This window comes from Mirounga angustirostris, unplaced genomic scaffold (genome assembly GCF_029215605.1).
Source record: "Mirounga angustirostris isolate CCGP_5_RB_7025 unplaced genomic scaffold, mMirAng1.0.hap1 SCAF_4, whole genome shotgun sequence".
In the NCBI taxonomy this organism is placed as follows: domain Eukaryota; kingdom Metazoa; phylum Chordata; class Mammalia; order Carnivora; family Phocidae; genus Mirounga; species Mirounga angustirostris.
Window position 1 is genome coordinate 130,706,170 of NW_026991712.1, and position 20,844 is coordinate 130,727,013.

A 20,844-nucleotide genomic window follows, 5' to 3' on the forward strand; every position below is an offset into this window, starting at 1 on the left:
ATATCTGGGAAAATACATATTATAGTCAAGTTATGATATTCTATGCAGACTGCCCCTGAAGGGCACTAAAATACAGAACAAATTATGATTAATAATATAACAAGTTGCCATAATAGAGGGATATTCTGCGAAAAAACAAACTTATTTCCAGCATGTGTGTGTCATTATGTCCCTGTGCATTTTATATGTATATGTGTGTGTGTGTGTGCACGCACGTGTACGTGTATGCATTTCTTTGGTGAACAGTGTATCAGAAAACCACCTTGGAAATTTCTAAAGATGGTAGACTTCTTGGATTCACCTGTGTGGTTCCCTTAAAACAAAACAAAACAAAAACAAGTAAATTCTTCCAGAATCAGAAAGTATAGCCTCTTTGAGCAGCTGAATACAGGGTTGCCAAAGTCACTGACAATACTATCTATCATTCAGAAAAGACGTAGGAAAGATGCAGTTTGGCATATGTAACAATCACACTAGAGTTCAATGCTCCTCTACACTGAGCAAACCACAGTGAAGAGAGGGGAAGAAAGAAAGGATAATTAGACACATGGTTTTTAGTACAGTACTTAGCGTGTATCTCCCAAAGAGAAGCACATTCATTGATGTTACAGCTCTGAGGTTGCAAACAAAGATATGAATACAAATCCAGATTTTATGTGGATGCTCACAAACCTGGCAAGCAGTTTTGAAGGGAACTGAAATAACTGAGCTTAAAAAAAAGTGAGGATAGTGATCTAGAGTAACTGAGCCAATATTATCAGTGAGGTAATAGTTGTACCCCAACTACAAAATACACAGAAGCCCTTGCCCTGGCAGTGGACCAGCATACCAAAAATTCAACAAGCACACTACATGGCATTTAGATAGGGTTATCATAGATCACAGATTTCCCAGATTTTGGTTCTGATTTATAGATGTCGTCCCCCAAAAATAACATTAGCAAACCTTTTAGCTAACAAAGTATATCCTGATTTGGATGATAAATTACATGATCCCTCTACATTTAGAATAAAAGGCAGGAGTGAATGGATCTGACTCTAGCTTTCTCTCAGGCTGGATCTAGAAACTTGATTTCTCTACCCATCTTGGTTTCTTGGAACATTCAAGGTTGAAGAGATATGATCATTGTTTAGGTGGGACAGCAGGAATTTAGGCAATATACTAATCTTTAGTCTAAGAGTCTTACCATATTACAATTCTTTCTCACTGAGTCTAATAGTGTCTCTCTTAACTCACATTCATTTAGATAAAACCTAGGACTTAGTTCTTTTATTAGTTAGTCATATGTGTCTGTGGAAGCCTACAGACTCCATTCTTTTATAATTACCAGTTCAATTTCCAAACAATGTGGATTCTATACAGAAATTCATCCTTACTTCTTAATAAAAATTTCATAATTTCCTAAAATTTTCCTAAATCTTGCAGCCAAAGTGAGGGAAAAATACATTCCATGTGCACCAACTACTTTCTTTGTGTTGAGACGGAACACGGCAGAAAGCTTGTTTGAGAATCAGGAGTGTCTAACTCTGGTTTTCTTATCACCTTGAAAATCACTAAATTATGTGGGGCTATATATTTCTGATTTTTGCAATGATAAAGTTATAATACATATCTTTGAAGATCCTTTTTTGTTCAAAAATGATATACCTCTATGACCATGATATAATAGAACTGACTACACCAGCCAAATTTAATTCTCAACTTCTTTTTCATTAAGTCGACATAAACAATTCTTTAGGAAAGGTTTCCCTATAAAGCAGACGAAAATGAAGCCAAACTACAACATTTGCCAACATTATACATGACATTGGACATGAATAATGCAGGACATTTAAAAATCTCCCAGCCTCAGATTTTGCATCTTCAAAATGAGAGAGCTGGAAGGTTGACTCCCTAGTTTTCTAAAATGAAGAATCTATTTCTTAGTGGAGAATTTGTTTCTTAGAAAAACAAGAATTTTGTCCTTTTCCTTACCCTCTGTGAACAACACTTCTCTCCTTTCATGTTCCTCCGTCAGGATAAAAAGCCTTTTGCCCTAAGTATGATAGGTTATGGCTTTTAAGAAAGTATAGACAAGAGAAGTCAATTATGGGTTTCAGCTTTGATAATAACTCCCAAGTTTTTACAGACAACTGGGTGATTTCTCTCCTTTTTCCACTCTACTTGCTCTGTCTGGATGCAGCCTGTAAGAGAAAATTCACTTTCCAGCCAGTTGCACTTAGGAAAAGAGTCTGGGAAAAATCCCCCATGCTCTAAGCCAGCTGCAGAGAGGCCTGAGTGGTTACTTAATGACCACAGCCCAGGAATGAGGGAGTGTGCCCACCACTCTGACTTCAGATGAGCGCCCTACCTGAAAATAGCAGGTCAGACGCTATACGTGAGCCATTCAGCTCTTGCCCTAGGGGCTAGCTTGTGCTTCCCCTCCTGTCAGGAAGGGAGCTGCAGAGGTCAGCCAATCCTGGAAACTTCCTCAGGTTCTCCTACCATGAGAACTGGCCCAGTATGCACAATGGAGGTCATCCAAGGCTCTAAACTTGCTCTGACAGAAAAGTATTTTTTCCAACCCATTGCAAAGTTAAACTGTCAATTAATACATGCACCAGGTTAAAAAAAAAAAAAAAAGTATTATCTAACCATAAAACAGCCTATAAATGAATATTGTTCTTTCTTTGTAGTGAGGTGATTAGAAATAATTATTTCACACATATGCTATGTTTTATAGCCTATTAAATAAAGCTTACAAATCATGTTCAACTTTATGTTTCTTCCTCTCCTAATTTGTATTTTCCTAAATATATAAGCACAGTTTTATTGTTTGCAGGTAAAACAATCTTCTAAAGAATGTCGGTGTTCTATGCCTGTGTGTATGGTGTTTCTTTCCTTCACATCAATTAACTGGATTGTTGCCGCTTCGTTAGCCAGCTGTCAATCAAGCAAGGCGAACACGTGAATTGAGAGATTGCTGCATATGGCAGACAGTACTGAGTAACCCTACAGGGAATACTTTCTGCCAATTTGGGGTTCTAAATCTGCTTTATCCTCACATTAGTGTCCTCAACTGAGAAGAGAATTCCAGCTTCATTCAGAACAGTAAGCCTTGTTTTCCTGTTGGAATCAGGATGTATTCCTGAAACCGCATGCACAGAGCAGTAAACCGATCGCTGTGGAATGAACTATCAGTCTGAAATGCCTAATACAACAATTGTTTAGTCAGTATTAGGAAACGGTTTGGCTTTACATTTGAAAGTCTGGCATTTAACTTATGATTTTGTCAATATACACTAAAGGCCACAGAAAAAGAGCTATGATGAATCTGCTATCAACCTAACTCTGGACAGTTGTGTGTTTTGTTCTGTTGAGTTGCTGTATATTCATTATAATAATATTGCCTAGATTCAAAAGAAAATGTGAAGTCCAATTCCTGAATAAAGTAGATGCAGCCGGCAGGAAAATCATGTGAGAAGCGTTTGAATGAAAAGGTTATCAGTTGATTACAGCAACCAAGAGCAGTATTTGTATTAAAGAAGCTGTTTAGTTCTTTATTGACTTGTTCTTTTAAAAATATTTATTGTGCATCTTTCTGGGCGACACAATATGCTACATGCTAAAGAAATCACAGGTGAGTATTACATAGGTATTGTGCCATGAGAATAAAATCTATTGGGATGGGTAAACATCTAAATATAATAGAAGGACCTACAAGTTATTCTTACTCCATAAATACATTATAAAGACACATTAAGGTCAGTACAATGCTATGTCATTCCTCAACCTTCCTCATCTTAGGTTGACCCCGAAATAAGGATTTGAGTGCAAGTAGTTAGTTTATTTGAAAAATAATCTTTGAAAGCACTGGTAGGAGAATGAAGTGAGACAAGAAAGGGAAGAAAGCCAGTTCTGGCTTCATTAAATAACAGGTTACTTCCATGGCAACCTGGCACATGACCACTGGAGATGCAGGGAGACTGTCTAGGACACACTTCTGAATTATCCTGCTAAAGGAGTAAGGAGGACCAGCTCTTGATCCACTGATTCCTCCCTTGACATTGGTTGAGGGCTACTACAGGCTACACTAACGCCTCAATACTTCCAACTTAACGTGAGCACAGATCAAGTACATTCTTGTGGTCTCATCTCGGATAGAGACTCAGGTCCAGACTACAGTTTCTAACAAGAAGCTGTAAATACATCTGGGAGTGGTGAGGGCCAAGAGGATATCTTTGGGACAGTGACTATGTCTACTCACTCCATTTGCTGTAGCTCATTCATAGCTTTAAACACACTGCAAGCATTTTGGGAACACCAATTTATGTGAGAAATAGTATACATTCTGAGCTCTATTCCATTTTGCATTCCTGTACCAAGTTAATGGAATATTTTATTTTTAAACCCTACCTGTTTATTTATCACTTGTTATTATACAAGAGAAGTATCAGGCTTCCTAACTGATTGACCTGCCTCTGGTCTGCACCTACTCTAATCCGTCTTTTTTTTTTCTTTTTTTAATGGATCAGATATTTTTTTAAAGGGTCTTTCAGCTTTATGGATTGGTTCTATCAATTTCATATGTGTCTAGGACTTGCTAAGACAGAGAAATTCAACTCAACAGCAGGCTACTGTAACACAGTGGAGTGGAGAAGAGAAGAGGGGGAACCCAGAGTCCAAGCATTTTCAAAACCTTCTTTCTCCATAACTCACCTGTTGCAGACATCATTTCCAACCATGGCGTATATGACGATGTCTGGATGGTCCAACAGTTGGTTCCTAGCCATAGTTTCTAGAAATCTCTCCAGGTTTTGGGAAGATGCACCATTTCTTGAAATATTCTGGTAGTCTCTGTAATTGCAGTGTAATCAAAGATAAATAGAGTTTTCTTTAATTCCACTAATGGAGTCCAGAAACCCAGTAGCACCAAAGAGTTGGGACCAGTCGAGCTCATTGGTAAAAGGTATTGGTAAATTAATGAAGGATTGCAAAGACATCTGTGAAACTGTGATCCATTCAAGAGAGATGTGAAATGAGCCCCAGCTGAGTCTCCCAGCAAAATGATTCCCCTGGGCTGTGAACCTTCACAGAACTTCTTATCCTACGGAATTCCATCTTTCGGATCAACACCCTTAATGCCATTACAGTTTGAATCCTCGTGTATATCTCAGTTGTCTGGCCTTCTGCCCGGGTATGCAATCTTGTTGTCATTGCAGTCTCTCCCTCACCAGCGGTAGCCCCTCAAGGTTGGGAAAATGCTATATTTGTCTCATCTTTGAATGACACAGAATTTTCTAGGGTTGATTTAATCCTCTGACAGATCTTGGCCTAAAATGGGAGGGAACAAACATCAGAACTACTTCTGAAATATTTCAGAGTTGGGGATTTCTTCACAATCTGTCTTGCCTTCTCTAATGTAAATTTCCATGGCTCCTTGGGAAGTGGGTAGAGATGACGTAATGCTTCGCCAGTGTCCTGCTTACAAAACTCCAGTGTATGACACACCACATCAGCATTCATATCTGCGCCAAGCAGTTTTATGAGGTCCGGTCCAAACATTCTTATCACTAAAGAGCAGGTGGTCTTCAAGAACAGCTTTTCTTCCAAAAGGTGGTCATTTTTGTACTTGCAGACTTGCAGTTTTGTTCTCTCAGACCTCCAATTGATTTCTTGGGTGTTCAGAATGATTTGATAACTATCTAGCTGTGTTTGAGGGACAAGACGAGCTCAGGGTCCTCCTACTCCTCCACCATCTTAACTCCTCCCCTCTAATTCATCTTATACCTGTTACTAGATTAACATTTCATGTCTTCCTTTATTAAGCACCTCCAGTGGTTCTTCCATGCCTATGAAGGCATGCTAAAGTGTTTTAGTCTAATGTACATAAAGGCTGCATTTTGTATTCTATAGAACTTTTATTTTATTATTTTGTTTAATCTTCACAATTCTGTAGATATTATTAACTTACTTTTAAGAAAATAACTAAAGAGTTTGTGATTTTTCCCCAAAGAATTTAAGTGAATTCCTTATATCTTACACTAAGAATAGGAGTTGGAATTTGAACCCAAGTGTGTTGCTATCTTCTAGGTACACTCCATTTATCCATTTTCAGTGTTTTTCTGTCCTACTATGTCCCCAACAAGGCCAAACCAGACTCCTTTGCTTATACTTGGTGCTGGAAGGCACCAGCAAGAGATCGAGGTTTCCATAGTTTTGTAAGCACAGGGTACCACTGGAAACAATACATCACTTCGGTATTAATGTCCTCACATATGATTTAACATTTACTATGTATATAGACATCAGTTTGGTACTTCATAATGTGCAGGGTATATAAAAACAGTCCTTTGTGTGACACACACACACAGACACCCCAAAAATGTATAAAATGAGACTCTTTATCTCAATACTAGTTTATGTCTGTCTCAGAATAAAACCTATTTATGAGTTTCAAGACCATATCAACTTGCCAAGGAGATGGGCAAGAACGTAACTGTTTTACTGCTGTTATCTGACCAACCATCTCCAGCCTGTCAGAGAATTTGGAAAAGCCAAGAGGTAAGTTGGGAATCAAAGTATTTCTTTGACAAGAGCTATTCTGTGAGTCCCATCTCCCAAGGGGTATTGGGGTAGAATGGTTGTCTTCTGACCTTAATCTTAGTGAAAGGAGCTTCAAAGAAATAACTCAGCAAGCTTGATTGTAGTCCCAGCAGTCTAGTGACACACTGGATGAGGGTCAGACTCACAAGTGAGAATTTTAAAGGGCAAAAGGCTGTAGCTAAAGCTGCCTGCTGGGCAGCTAAATGAAAAGCAGGGCGTAATTGAAAATAACTGCACTCCTACTGATGGCAGATCAAAGGGGCATATTTCCTGTTCTCTACATAAGAGAAATTTGGCCAGAGTTGGTTTAGATACTGCAAAGAGGGACAAATGGAGGGGCAAGTGGACCTCAGCTGAAAAGAGGCTGGGATAGTATTGCCAAATGCTTTAGAAATGAGGGAGGGATCTTGAATGGTCAGCTCAAGGAGATACGTAAACACATGTCAAGGGAAGCAGAGATGAGAGAGAGTCTTAAGGAGAGAATTTCCTGAGTAACCCTTAAAAGTATCTCTAAGAGAGCTGTAAATATTTGCCACATCCTGAAGAAACTGATGCCAAATGGGCCCCATAGGTAACATATGGGAAACCTACCTTTTTTTTTTTTTTTCTGCTACTATAGGCAATCAACCCAAAAGGGGGGAGAGAAGCTTTAATTTTAAATAAAGTTTAGAGGCTTTATTATTTTTGTTGTTATAATGGAGTAGATAGAATTACTACTAACCTTATATTCTTTGTTTGATAAAAATGGTTTGGAAGACTTCTATTTTCTGAGTGACCAAACAAAATCAGAGATCAAGTTCTAGTGGTCAGTTTGAAGACATTTATGCTCTTATGCTCTTATGCACATTCAACATCAATAGATTCTTGAGAAAAATGGTCCTTTGTATAAAGATAACTGTCTTAAATATATTTAACCTTTAAAGAAGAAAACCAAACTAGCCTGAAAGATTATGATTTCTGACATATAATTGCATGTAAAATGGAATGAGATACATTTCAAAGGTTTTTTTTAAACGTTTCGAGAATGAGAAAATCCCATTAAATTAATAGCATTCAATTAAATCTGCTTACCAGATAAATGCATATTAGTGATTTTACCATTAACACCTGAATTACAGAAAAAAGATATACCTGAATATTGAAGATAAATCTGGTATCAGAATGTTGAAACAAACTCCCTGTTGTTTCACATAGAACAAAAAATTCATAGTGTATACAACCAGATAGATTAGAGATTTAATCATATAATGCCTTCAAACAAAGGTTGAAAACCTCTAATCTTAAATATCAAAACTTTAAAGATCAAGACACAAGCAAAATGAATGAACTGATGAATGAATTAATCAGTTAATCAATTAATTCAGACCCTGGGTAGGCAGGGAGAGAAAGGACCAAGAGAATATATTGTCCCCAAAGAAAATAATGTCACTTATTATTTATACATAAAGAAAGGCTTCTCTAAATAGGACTAGATAAAGTAAGTTGAATCCAAGTAAAAATGAAGACAGAACAATCATTAAGTAATATGGTAGATAAGGGTACAGAAAAAAAAAATTATTTAAGAAATACTGGCTGGGCTAACATGGTTTAAAGTTGCACTCAGAGGGATACCTGATACTTTCATGCATTTTTAATATAATTTTCTTCAACTGGAATTTTGTATATCATTGGAAACAATTAAATACATTGTACTCTACATACATAATCAAGAAGTGTTCTCACCACCAGCAAGGATACTGTGAAACCACCATTTTGGTTTTCCTGCCCTCAGAATCCTATCTATGGATAACAGGCCCCTAGATAGGTTTTGCTAATTAATCTTAAATATGTTACTGTCCTTGAATTTATCAGGGCCTGATTACTATTTTAATTTGCCTCTTTTGGATATGCAATCTGTAGATATTCTTTCCATTCTTTTTTTTTAAAGATTTTATTTATTTATTTGACAGAGACACAGTGAGAGAGGGAACACAAGCAGGGACAGAGGGAGAGGGAGAAGCAGGCCCCCTGCCGAGCAGGGAGCCCGATGCGGGGCTCGATCCCAGGACCCTGGGATCATGACCTGAGCCGAAGGCAGACGCTTAACGACTGAGCCACCCAGGAGCCCCCAAACATTCTTTTAAATACAGCCATGATGGTAGCAACAATACACAGGAAATCTGTGTAAGAGCTCATTATGAAACAAATTGAGACATTTTCAAAAATACAGTAAGAGATGAGATATGAGAATCCATATGATCGTAACTTGTTTCTGTCACTAACAATGTATTTGTCACATGACTGCAGTATCTGTTTTGAAGTGGGATGTTAAAAGAGATATGGCATACAGTGAGAAGCAATTGTCCTTATGGTAAACTCTTCCCATCACTTTCTAATGACAAGGAAAATATCATTAAGGGTGAACTGTCTGGTTCACTTTCGAAAAGACTTCAATACAGAGGAAAGTGAGTTAAGAAAGATCATTCCATCTACCTCTTGCTAGAACTCCTATTAATAGTCTCTTAGGGTAATTCACACTTTCGTTTCTTGAAATCATTTTTTCATATTGCAACCAGAGTGTTCTTAGGAAAGCACAATATGATACCCATTTGCTGAAATTCCTTCTGTGGCTTTTCATTACTACTAGAAAACTATTTTTTTTTTTTAATTTTAGAAAATAAAAGATTAAATCCCATAATAAGGAGACCTGCCCAGTCTATCTCTTGTCAGTCTCCAACCTCACATCACACTGTGTCCTGTGCTCATTCAGTCGTGAGGACTTCTTTCAGTACCGCCTCATTTTGATTACTCCTGCCATTGTTTTGCAGATTCAATTCTTTCTCTCTTGAACTCTTTTACTTCCTGTATTGCCTAATTTATGACTATTCCTCCTTAATATTTGTCTTTGCCACAAGAATGTTTTCTTGGATAAGCTCCTCAGTTAAAAGCTGCCTGTCACACAATTCTCAGCAATATGCATTTCTTTTGTAGAGCCCTATCACAGCTTCAATTTTAACCACTCAGAGGTTTTTACTTAATGTTTATTTCCTGCCCTTTGCAAGAGGGTAAGCTCCATGAGGACAGAGGGGGAGGAAATCTGTACTTGCTCAGTGTTGTAGCGCTAGTGCTCAACTAGCTAAAATTAAGAATTCAGAGAAGAGTGATAGTTACTTTAAAATTCAAAAATCTTAGGAGACACTTATGGTGAGGACAAATCAAAAGGTATCTGTACAATGTGTGCTTCCTACCCCTAGCTGAGCCGACAAACCTATTTGGGAAGCAAGAATTATGCACATGAAAGATTAGTTAAGTATAAAAGAGTACATTGCACAGATTAATAGCATAGTAGTGATAACATACAGTTTTAAAAAGATTGCTATTTATTTTAATGTTAAATGAATTTTATTTTATTATTATTATTTTTTTATTTATTTGACAGAGAGAGAGAGAGAGACAGCTAGAGAGGGAACACGAGCAGGGGCAGAGGGAGAGGGAGAAGCAGGCTTCCTGCTGAGCAGGGAGCCCGATGTGGGGCTCGATCCCAGGACCCTGGGATCATGACCCGACCTGAAGGCAGACGCTTAACAACTGAGCCACCCAGGCGCCCCTTAAATGAATTTTAATATAAATTTTTTATAGTTATAAATATTTTAAATTTATAAAATATAGTTTATAAATTATATTTATATATCAGATCTACATATTTTGAATTTTGTTTAAATAACTTGCATTAAATATGTTTAATATTAATATTAATGTGTTAATATATATATTTGTTCACTCCAAAATACTCAATAGTAAGTATTGAGTATTTTGGAGTGAACTCAAATACTCAAAAAACTAAGGCTTAGAGAGACTGACTTCACTAAAATCCAAAAATATTGTGACAGTAATACAAGTATATGGACAGCAAAACAAAGAGAGGTGCTCTATGGCACCAAAACTAGAATTTATAATTTCCCTGAAAATTAAAAATATAGGAGAATAAAAGCATAGTTGGCTTGTTTATGAAAGTATTTACTACACCTGGCACAGCAGATTTTTTTTTACTTTTTCAATAACCTAATTGTGCTTCTTCTGAGGATTTTGAGGATTTTAAGTGAAAGAACTACAAGATTTGTATTTTAAATACTATAGGAAAGGTGTGGAAGACAGTTTGAAAGAAGACAAGATCTGAGGATAGGAAAGTCACAGGTTTTTGTTTTTTTATTTCGTTTAAATTACTAGACTTTAATTTTAGAGCAGTTTTAGGCTCACAGAAAGTGGAGAAGTACAGAATTCCCATATAGCCACCCCTTCGGCTTCCTCTATTAACATCTTGCATTGATGTGGTATGTTTGTTAGAATTGATAAGCCAATATGATACATTATTATTACCCAAAGTCCATAGTTTTGATTAGGATTCACTCTGTGGTACACATTCTATAGGCTTTATCAAATGTATAATGTCATTCATCCTATCATACAGAATAGTTTCACTGCTTTAAAAGTACCCTGTGTTTCACCTGTTCTTCCCTCTCCACCACCCCAAATCCCTGGCAATAACTGATCTTTTTACTATTTCATTCATTTATTTAATATAATTTATAGAATATCATTCTACTTAGGTAACATTACAGGTGCTAGGGATGCAATGCTCAACAAATAGACTGGTTCCTAATTTCCATGAACTCTATTCAATTGGTGGGAGATGAGGAGAAAAAGATAAATGAAAAATACAATATTTAGAAGAGTTTAAAAATAAAATACCATTATGGGATAAAAAAATAAATGAGGGAGGAGGTACTTTTTGGAGATGTGTGACATGAGATAAACACTAAATAATAGCAAGTGTATTCTGCAAAGTTCTTAGGCTAGTGCATTCCAGACAGAGCAAACCCAAAATACAAAGGTTCTGGTACATCAGAAAGGGCTTGGCCTGTTTGAGTGCCAGAAAAATGTCTTCATGAAAAGACTAAGAAACGTTTATCACTCCAGTAGCAACAAGCACCCTCAGCACACAGACCATCTCTGTTTCCAAATAAGACACTTGTAATTCCTCATTTTCCTGAATATCTCACTGATAGTCAACTGTTACTAACTCTCCTTGAGCTGCTCTCACACTCTTGTGGATTTATACTCCCACCTCTCTGGCTTCTCCTGAGATCCTTTTTTTCTTTTTTCCCTCCTCTAGCATACACAAAAATGTTGAATTTCTTTTTTGGAATGAAATGTTGGCTCTTCTTTTTGTCTCTACCATCTTTCTGGAGATAATCTTATTCAAGCCCATGACTTTAAATATCATACTACTCATAAAATATTCTTGCTCAGTTTTTGTTCATGAAACATACACACAGAAATTTTAACTTAAAAACTCAAGAGTCATCTTTGACTCTTTGATTCCTCCCTCTGTTTACCTTCCCTATCCAACAGATTTCTAAGTTCTACATATAATATATTAAAACCTATCTCTAATCGGATCACTATTTTACAGTAGTGTAGCTTTATGATAAAGAGCATGTTCTGTGATATCAAGCTTCCTGATGCTATTCTGTCCTATCATTAATAGCATGATCTGCAGGAAGTGATCACCTCCCCAAGCTGTACCTCTTCATCAATACACTAATTGTAGTAATTCACATATGAGATGTTTAGCATGTGCAGACCTTACACTCTTCACAGGAATTCATTGAAATGGACCTAAATGTAAAACACAAAAGTATAAACTCCTAGAAGATACATAGAAGAAAACAAAGATGACTTTGGCTATGTTTTTTTAAATATAACACCAAAGATACAGTCCATAAAAAAAAATCCCTAATTGATAAACTGGACTTCATTAAATTTAAAGGAGGTACAAACTCCTAGAGGGGAAGTGAGTGGGGGTATGGGTGAAATAAAGGGTATTAAGAGGTAAACTTCCAGTCATAGAGTAAGTCACAAAGATAAAAAGTATAGCACAGGGAATATAGTCAATAATAGTGTAATAACAGTGTTTGGTAACATATGGTGACTATACTTACCATGGTGAGCACTGAGTAATGTATAGAATTGTTGAATCAATATGTTTTATGCCTAAAAAATATGTTGTATGCCTGAAAATAATATAACATTTTATGTTAGTTATACTCCAGTAAAAAAAATTATAAACTGCTCTGTGAAAGACCCTGTCAAGAGGAAAGATAAGCCACAGAATGGGAGAAAATATTTACAAAATACATATCTGATTAAGGATTGTTCATCCAAAATATACAATGAACTCTTAAAATTGAACAATAAGAAAACAAACTGATTTAAAAATGAGCTAAAGGCTATAAAAGACACCTGAACAAAGAATATATGCAGACTGCAAGTAAGCTTATGAGAAAATGTTCTATGTCATATGTCATCAGGGAAATGCAATTAAAACAAGATACCACTGCACAACTATTAGAATAGCCAAAATCTGGAACACTGATAACACTGCATGTGTGAGGATGTGGAGCAAGAGAAATTTTCATTTATTACTGATAGGAATGCAAGATGGTTCAGCCATTTTGGAAGGCAGTTTGACAGTTTCTTACAAAAGTAAGCATACTCTTGGCAAATGATAAGATCCAGCAAATCTTGGAAGAAACCAGATGTCCTTTAGTAAATGCATGGATAAGTAAATTGTGGTACATCCAGAAAATGGAACATTAGTGAGTGCTAAAGAGGCATGAGCCATCAAGCCATGAAAAGACATGGAGTAAACTTAAATTCATATTACTAAGTGGAAGAAGCCAATCTGAAAAGACTAAATACATTAATATTCCAAACATGACATTTCTGAAAAGGCAAAACTCTGGAGATGACAAATAAGATCAGTGGTAGAAGGCCAGAGAGATGTCTAGGGATAGAAGGCCAGTTTTAGGGATAGAAGACCAGAGAGATGAATAGGCAGAGCACAAAGGATTTGTAGAGCAGTGAAAACACTTGATATCATTCAATAATGATGGATAAATTTCATTATACATGTGTTCAACCTCTGAATACACAACGCCAAGAGTGTTTCCCAAGGTAAACTAGAATTTGGGTGATTATGATGTTAACTTAGGTTCATTCTTGGTAGAAAAAAAAAAAAGTGCCATTCTGGTTAGTGATATTCATAATGATGGGGGCTATATTCTTGGGGGGGGGCAGGAGTGTAGGGGTAATCTATATACCTTCCTCTCAGTTTTGCTGTAAGCCCAATACTGCTCAAATGTCTAGGCAGGATGGCACATCATAAACTCTTATTAAAGGTTAGCTATTATAATTGTTGTCCCGGTCATTGTTATTATTATCACTTCATGGCCAATGCTATAACCCTAGCCCACATCACTAGGCTCATCCTCTACAACGTCACCTAAGTGGTTTCTCTCCTTTCCCTGTTGCCTCTCTCCTATGCATATCTAATCAGCAGCTGGGATGATCTTTTTTCTTAATGAAATTGGAATCATATTATTCTTTTGATTGAAAATCCTCTGTGATAGCCTTTTGCACTTAGATTGATTTTGAAAATCATTATGATCTATGATGCAGAATGCAATCTGGCCCCTGTCCATCTTCCCAACCTCAATGCTTGCTACTCTTCATCATGTCTCATTCACACCCCTTAGCTGAAAGAGGTTTTCTTTTCCTAAATCATGCAAAGCTCTTTCCCTTGATTGGCCGTCCCCATTCCTCCTGCCCATGTCAATCTTTCTGGAATATCCATACAACCACTCTTCACCTTTGTTGCTTTCTTTTCAGACTTCAGCTTAAACAACACTTTCTCAGAGAGACCTTCCCTGACCACTCAATCTGAAAAATCTCTCCCATTCTTTACTCTCACAATTTTTTTTTTTCATTTCTGGCATGTATTGTACTTTCTAATTAAATACTTGACTATGTGTTCCCATCATATTACCTATTTCCCTCATGAAGACAGGGTCTATGACTATGTTGTTAATCACAGTATACCCACAGAGTTGTATATAACATTATCACATGGTCCAAGTTGAATAAAATATTTGTTAAATAAATGAAAAGTGCTCAAATACTTAATGGAAAGGATTTGGAGTTTTACTAAACATTAATAGGGAAAATTAAAGGCCACATATTCTCAAATCTTTTATAAAATATTAATATTAGCTACATTTATTGCATACCTATATCTGCCAGGCAAAGTATATAGGTTATTGTATATACCTCACAGCAAATCTGCAACTTATACACAATTATATACATTTTTCTAATTAAAAAAATGATGCTCAATTAGATTGAGTAATGTGCCAAATTGCCCAACTTGTAAACAACAGAGTTTCTAGATCTGTGAGGTTCTAGGATCTTCCTCTAACACCACAGTATGGCCATTAATGTAGATTAGATATTATGTATTCAAAATGCCAATTTCTCTGATGAGAAACTGAGGTACAGAGAGACAAAATGCCTTACTGAATGCCATGCAATCAGCAAATAAGAGACAAGGCTTCTGGACTTCCAATCCAAAGTGTTTTTATCTCCCCTGTGTTGAAATACAAATTGCAGTTAAAACAATAGTTAATCATTTCAGAATATCTTAATAACTTATCTTGTTCAAGCAGGAGGTCTATAAATAATTTACACTATTGTTGAAGAGTTTTTCTTTCTTCCTTAGAGGAATTATGCCTCTTCAGTGTTTTAGGTTTTTAAAAGGTGTTATATTAGCCTTTGTAATTTGACATTTTTGAAGTACAAAAAAAAAAAAAAAAATCCAAGCATATTACAAAAAATATGTGTTCTAATTAATGATTACTTTTTGTGTCTTTCAAATTTTCTTCATTATATTCTTTTATTGTCATGTAGAAAAATACAATATTATAAAAATAGATTTCTGTATATTCAGACCCCTTTATTTGTAAACCTGAAAGCTATTCTAAAAACAGGGTGAAAAAATGATAAGGTAAAATAAAAGCAGGATGACAGGAAGAAACAAGACTAAATAATTACTGAAAGATATCTAACCAGTTTTGATATGAGATCAATATTATGTCTGTCTCCACAGCATATTTACATTGTTTGGAAAAGGTTATTACTTATATTTATTATAACTGGCATATTGTATGTTCTCACAAAGGTATTTTGGAAACAAAGTTTCCAAAAACCAAGTAACAACAAAACAATGTCAATAACATTTATAATAAATATATAACACTTATTAAGGAAATAATATGTGGCAAGCCCTGTGCTCTGATAATTTTTTAAAATGATCTATCTCATTTAATCTTCATAATAACCTAATACTAAAAAGAAAAGACCTTTATTATTCTTTTCACTCATGAGAAAATTGCACTTCAGAGACTTTAATTAACACCAGTGACTTCCTAGTTGGTAATGAAAGAACTATCATTCTGACCTGAATCTTCCTGGATCCCAAGTCCATAAACTTATCTAAAACAATGAAATTGAACATTAAAACAATGCCTTTAGAAAGAGCAATATTTCTGAAAACTGTTAGAATATTCTTCAGAGGTTCCCCAGTGTGTGTTGAAGGGTTGAGAATCATTAACCTACATGAATAGCTTCTTAAGTGCTTGCAAATAGGTACAAAATAAGTTATACTGGTTTCCTCCAAATCAAGTAAATATCATTTTATATATACTGCATCAAAGATTCATCTCAACTTCATTGAGCTGTACATGCATGGGCACTGAAGTGGATTGGAAAGGAGGAGAGTTTCAAATAGAAGGAAAGATGGAGGGAAGAGAAAGAAAGGTGCCTTGTTAAAAATGAATATATTCAATGTGATTAAAGCTTATAGTATGATGGGTTAGTCAAACTCTCCTTCACCTGATAACCTTTGGAAAAGCATTATTATTTCTTCTCCCAGATCCCTGTCATTCAATTTTCCCATCTGTAAAGTAATTCTTACCCTGAAGTAATAATTCTTACACTGTAGGATTGATGTGAGAATTAGGTACATAAAATGTACTACTATTTCAGCAGAAACTTACTATATAATGGTTAAATGGCTGAAAGAAAGGGTAAATGGGAGGACATTGTAAATATGAACTTGACAGATAGGCAGGAGGAAAAGAGTGAGGAGGACAAGGTAATTCTGTCATATTAGGAATTTCAAATTAATTCTGAACATGGCTATTATTTTAAAAATCAAAATCCTCACTGCGTGAAAGAGTTTATAATGAAAAACAAATGTATAATCATATTTGTGTGATTTATATAAATCACTATTCTGTCATATAGTGCCAGATTTAAGATGGATTAGGGGATTCAGGAAGATAAGAGAATCCGGTAAACAATGTATACAAACTATTTCAGTAATCCAAACATGAAATTATTAGGGAAAAGAAAAAGCCAAAGCTTCAGGGATGGAAGAGAGGACTGCAACTGATATTTAGGAGGTAAAATAATAAGTTATGATGAACAATTACATGTGGGTATAAAAAGTAGCACTGGACAAATCCAGGTTTCCATCTTGGGTATTATTTAACTAGATAATGGGGCTGGAGAGAAAAGAAATGAGTTAAGTTTTGTTCATGTTGAGGTTATAAAACAGTCAAGAAAGAAACAGGTGGCAAGGATAGGAAGCCGCTTCTCCTAACAGTGAATCATGGAACACTACATCAAAAACTAATGATGTAATGTATGGTGATTAACATAACGTAATAAAATAAAATTTAAAAAAAGAATGTCAGACATTTATATTTTGAAAAGAAACATCAATGATCAAAGAGAAAAATGTCTCATTCCCCATTAATACTCCTCAACATATAATAAATGCAAAGCCCGGTTCCATCAATAACATAATTCCAATGGAATAAGAAATGAAATCACACTGATTGTGTTTATATTAAATTTGTTCACCTAAATCCTATACTATTTTCCTATAAGCTAAGAAAGTTGGGGAATAAAAAACAGGAATTTATTAATGTGATTGAAGATGCAAGTTTTTGCTTTGCCCTTATGATGTAGGAAATATCTGTAATCCTTGAACTACATCATGACACAGCAACTGACTCTGCTAAATATACAAAGAGTCGATCCCTTTACTGTTTCATAAAATATTAATGAATTTTAGTCTCTGTTCATAATGAAGTTATTCCAAGAACAACAGAATATATTTAATTCAAAAGATTAAAATGACAAATTCTGGGACACATCATTACACTATGTTTACGCTGATGAAAATTGACCTCAATATCCAGGATCCTGAGACTCTGACACGTTGAAGGGTTTGAAAACTTATGTTTTCTCAAACTAAATGAATAACTGATTACAACAGTTCATAAAAAAGCTGAGGGAAGAGCTATGAGTTTTTCATTACTCTATCAGTTAACTCTCTGTTGTAGATAACAGAAAATCAAATCCAAACCAGTTTAAGAAAAAAATAAGTCTTCAACAAAACAAGGTTGGGTGTAACTTTGGAGTGGCTAAGTTCAGAATCATCTTGGTCTGGTTCTACTGAGTTGCTGCCATTCCTAAGTGCTACTCAGTTGCACCAGATTTCTTCAGCTTTCCATCAACAAACCAAGTAGACAAAAGTTTGAGTTCCTTATAGAAAATTGGTTCTCATTAACTTTGATTGACTTTACTTGGATTGGTGCCCCTCCCTAAAGAAATAATCATAGCAAGAAAGATGGAATGTGCTGATCGGCTTTTCCCAAGTCACATTCTCCAACTCTGGTAACCAGAAGAAATGAGGCCAGCTTCATCCAAAACATATGAGCTGAGGTCAGGGTAATGATGTTTCACAAAGCAAAATTGAGGACTGTTTATAGATGAAGAGTGTGTTGATACTGTACTTCAAAATATTAAATGCCCATGCAGTATAAACAACTTGGAACTGTTCCTGGCACATACCAAGGACAGAAAAAAAGTTTATTTGATCAGTAAATCTTAGGAGATTCTCTAGAATTCTATACCCACTGAATTTATAAGTCAGTGCAATTCACAAGCAATAACAACACAAAGAATTTATCTTTATATGAACAAGTAATTCATTCAAGTTGATATATAAGTACAAATGAATCTGAAAAAAAAAGTTTACCTGTATATGATCATTAATAAGATACCATTTTCATTTATCAAATGGGCAATTTTAAAAATACTGCTGATTGGCGAGGGTAGAATGACAAGGATCTCATACACAGAAGAAAAAAGGAAAATTACTATAACATTTCTGCTGAGCAGTTGTCAATGTAAATCAAGATCCTCAATATTGCACAATAGTGAAAAATTGGAAACAGTCTAAATTTCAAACAATGTTTAGGTACACTATGGTATACTCCAGTAATGGTTAATACTACAGAATCATGCCAAGTGTTTTGAAGACTATGACAATATATGGGGAAGTGTTTACGATATAAAGTGAAGCAAAGCACCAGAGACAATTTTGCATTTATTTCTCTCTATATATTTATATATGTTGCAAATTTTTATATACTTATATATCTTGCATATATATGTACACACATACATTACACACACATGTGCACACATACAGATACACACTGACAAGAAATGTACAAAATACTACTTATGGTTTTCATTAGATCATCAACAAATTGAGAAGTCTCCATATCATACTTCATATTTCAAATATCCTTCAAGAAATACAATTTACTTTTATAATTAAAAAATAATTCTTGCTCCTTCTTATACTAAGTATTAGCAATTTAGATGATCATTATCTCTTCTCTAAATCTTTACAATAACCTTCAAACCATTCTCCTCTCTCACTCCCTGCTTCTTATACATTCTCCTGAATTTTGCTACTTATCTTTCTAATAACATATATCTGTTTGTAATCCTTCCACATTTTAAAATCCTCAAGGTTGGGGTGTGTGGGTGGCTCAGTTGGTTAAGTGTTGGACTCTTAATTTTGGCTCAGGTCATGATCTCAGGGTTGTGAGATCGAGCCCTGCGTTGGGCTTGTGCTGGGCGGGGAGCCTGCTTATCATTCTCTCTCTGTCTCTAAAAATCAATCAATCAATCAATCAGTAAAATCCTCAAGGTTTTCTGGTACTGACTATATCAGTAATATCAGTAATCAGTGATATTGTATAAAAGGTTCCTCACAATCTGCCATCAGCAACCTCCCAGTTTCATATCCTGCTCCTGTCTGTCTATGTACCTATAACTACAGCTCCAATACTCCTACAAAAGCCAACATGCATGGAAAACTATACAGAATTTTATCACTCTGGTTTTCGGCTTATGCCACTCTAGATCCCAAAATGTCTTTCCCCCACCTTCCTGGCTGCCAAGGCCTCACTTGAATATTTTCTAGTCTGTTAACTTTCCCCAAATTCTCCACCCCAGGTAGACTTAATTTATCTTCTGTAAATCCAAGAGTGGCAGATGGTATAATCTTCATCCTGTATCCCCCATGCACAGAAGAGCAAAACACTAATAAGTATTCGTTAAGTAAATAAATAAATGAATACTTATAGTCTAAATGAAGTCACAAAATGATTTCAGAATCCAAAGGAATAATATTCCTAAATTCCTTCTGAGAATTTAATTAAACTGCCATTAGAACACAATTCCTTTTAGATATATCAACACTTATTTCTTTTAACTTAGTGTCTATGGCATGTTCTCCCAACTCTTTACCTTCTTGCTTTTGATTCCTATGCAATATCCTTCTTTGTATCCCACACTCCTTCCACAGATGCACCTCAAAATATACTCATGTTCTTCTTTACCTATCTATATTTTCCTCTAAGAGAATTATATAATCTGTTTATCTATGAACCCATATCATGATAGTTCACCAATTTCATTTTATCTCTAGGTTCATATTTAAATTTTTACTTGACAAACACATATTAGTTCAGTGTCTAAAACTCACTATTGCACAGCTGACCTCATCATCACTATTGTTTTTGTAATACACATCACTTTTTCTAGCAATAAAGGCTATCAATGACAGACATCTTTCTTTTTTAGCTCTCCATCATTCCATACTAGTAATTCTCATTTTCCCTGATGGCACGCCTATATTTTTATTTTCTGCCCATCCTTTCAAATTTCTATTTTCTAGTGCCTAAATCAAGTAGTTATCTAGTTTGTACCCTTAAAGTCCAACTTGCTTTCTCTTGTTTGCCAACCCTTTTTAAAAACCACACTTATTTCTATGATTTTACATATATATATGTAAAAGTATATATATATAAATTTTCAGCAAATCTCCCCTACTTCTAAATTTGCAATTGCTTGAAAATTGAGTCTAAACTCCACGTGTACTTCCATTTTTATCTTATCAACCAGGTCTCATCACAGTAGACACCATACAGGAAGTGCTTAATATATGTTTGA

The 20,844-nt window shown here is 35.4% G+C and overlaps 1 pseudogene; it reads right to left on the minus strand.

Annotated features, from left to right (window-relative positions):
• Positions 1-4,694: 4,694 nt before the first annotated feature.
• On the minus strand, positions 4,695-19,900 carry LOC123860340 (acyloxyacyl hydrolase-like; annotated as a pseudogene).
• Positions 19,901-20,844: the final 944 nt, after the last annotated feature.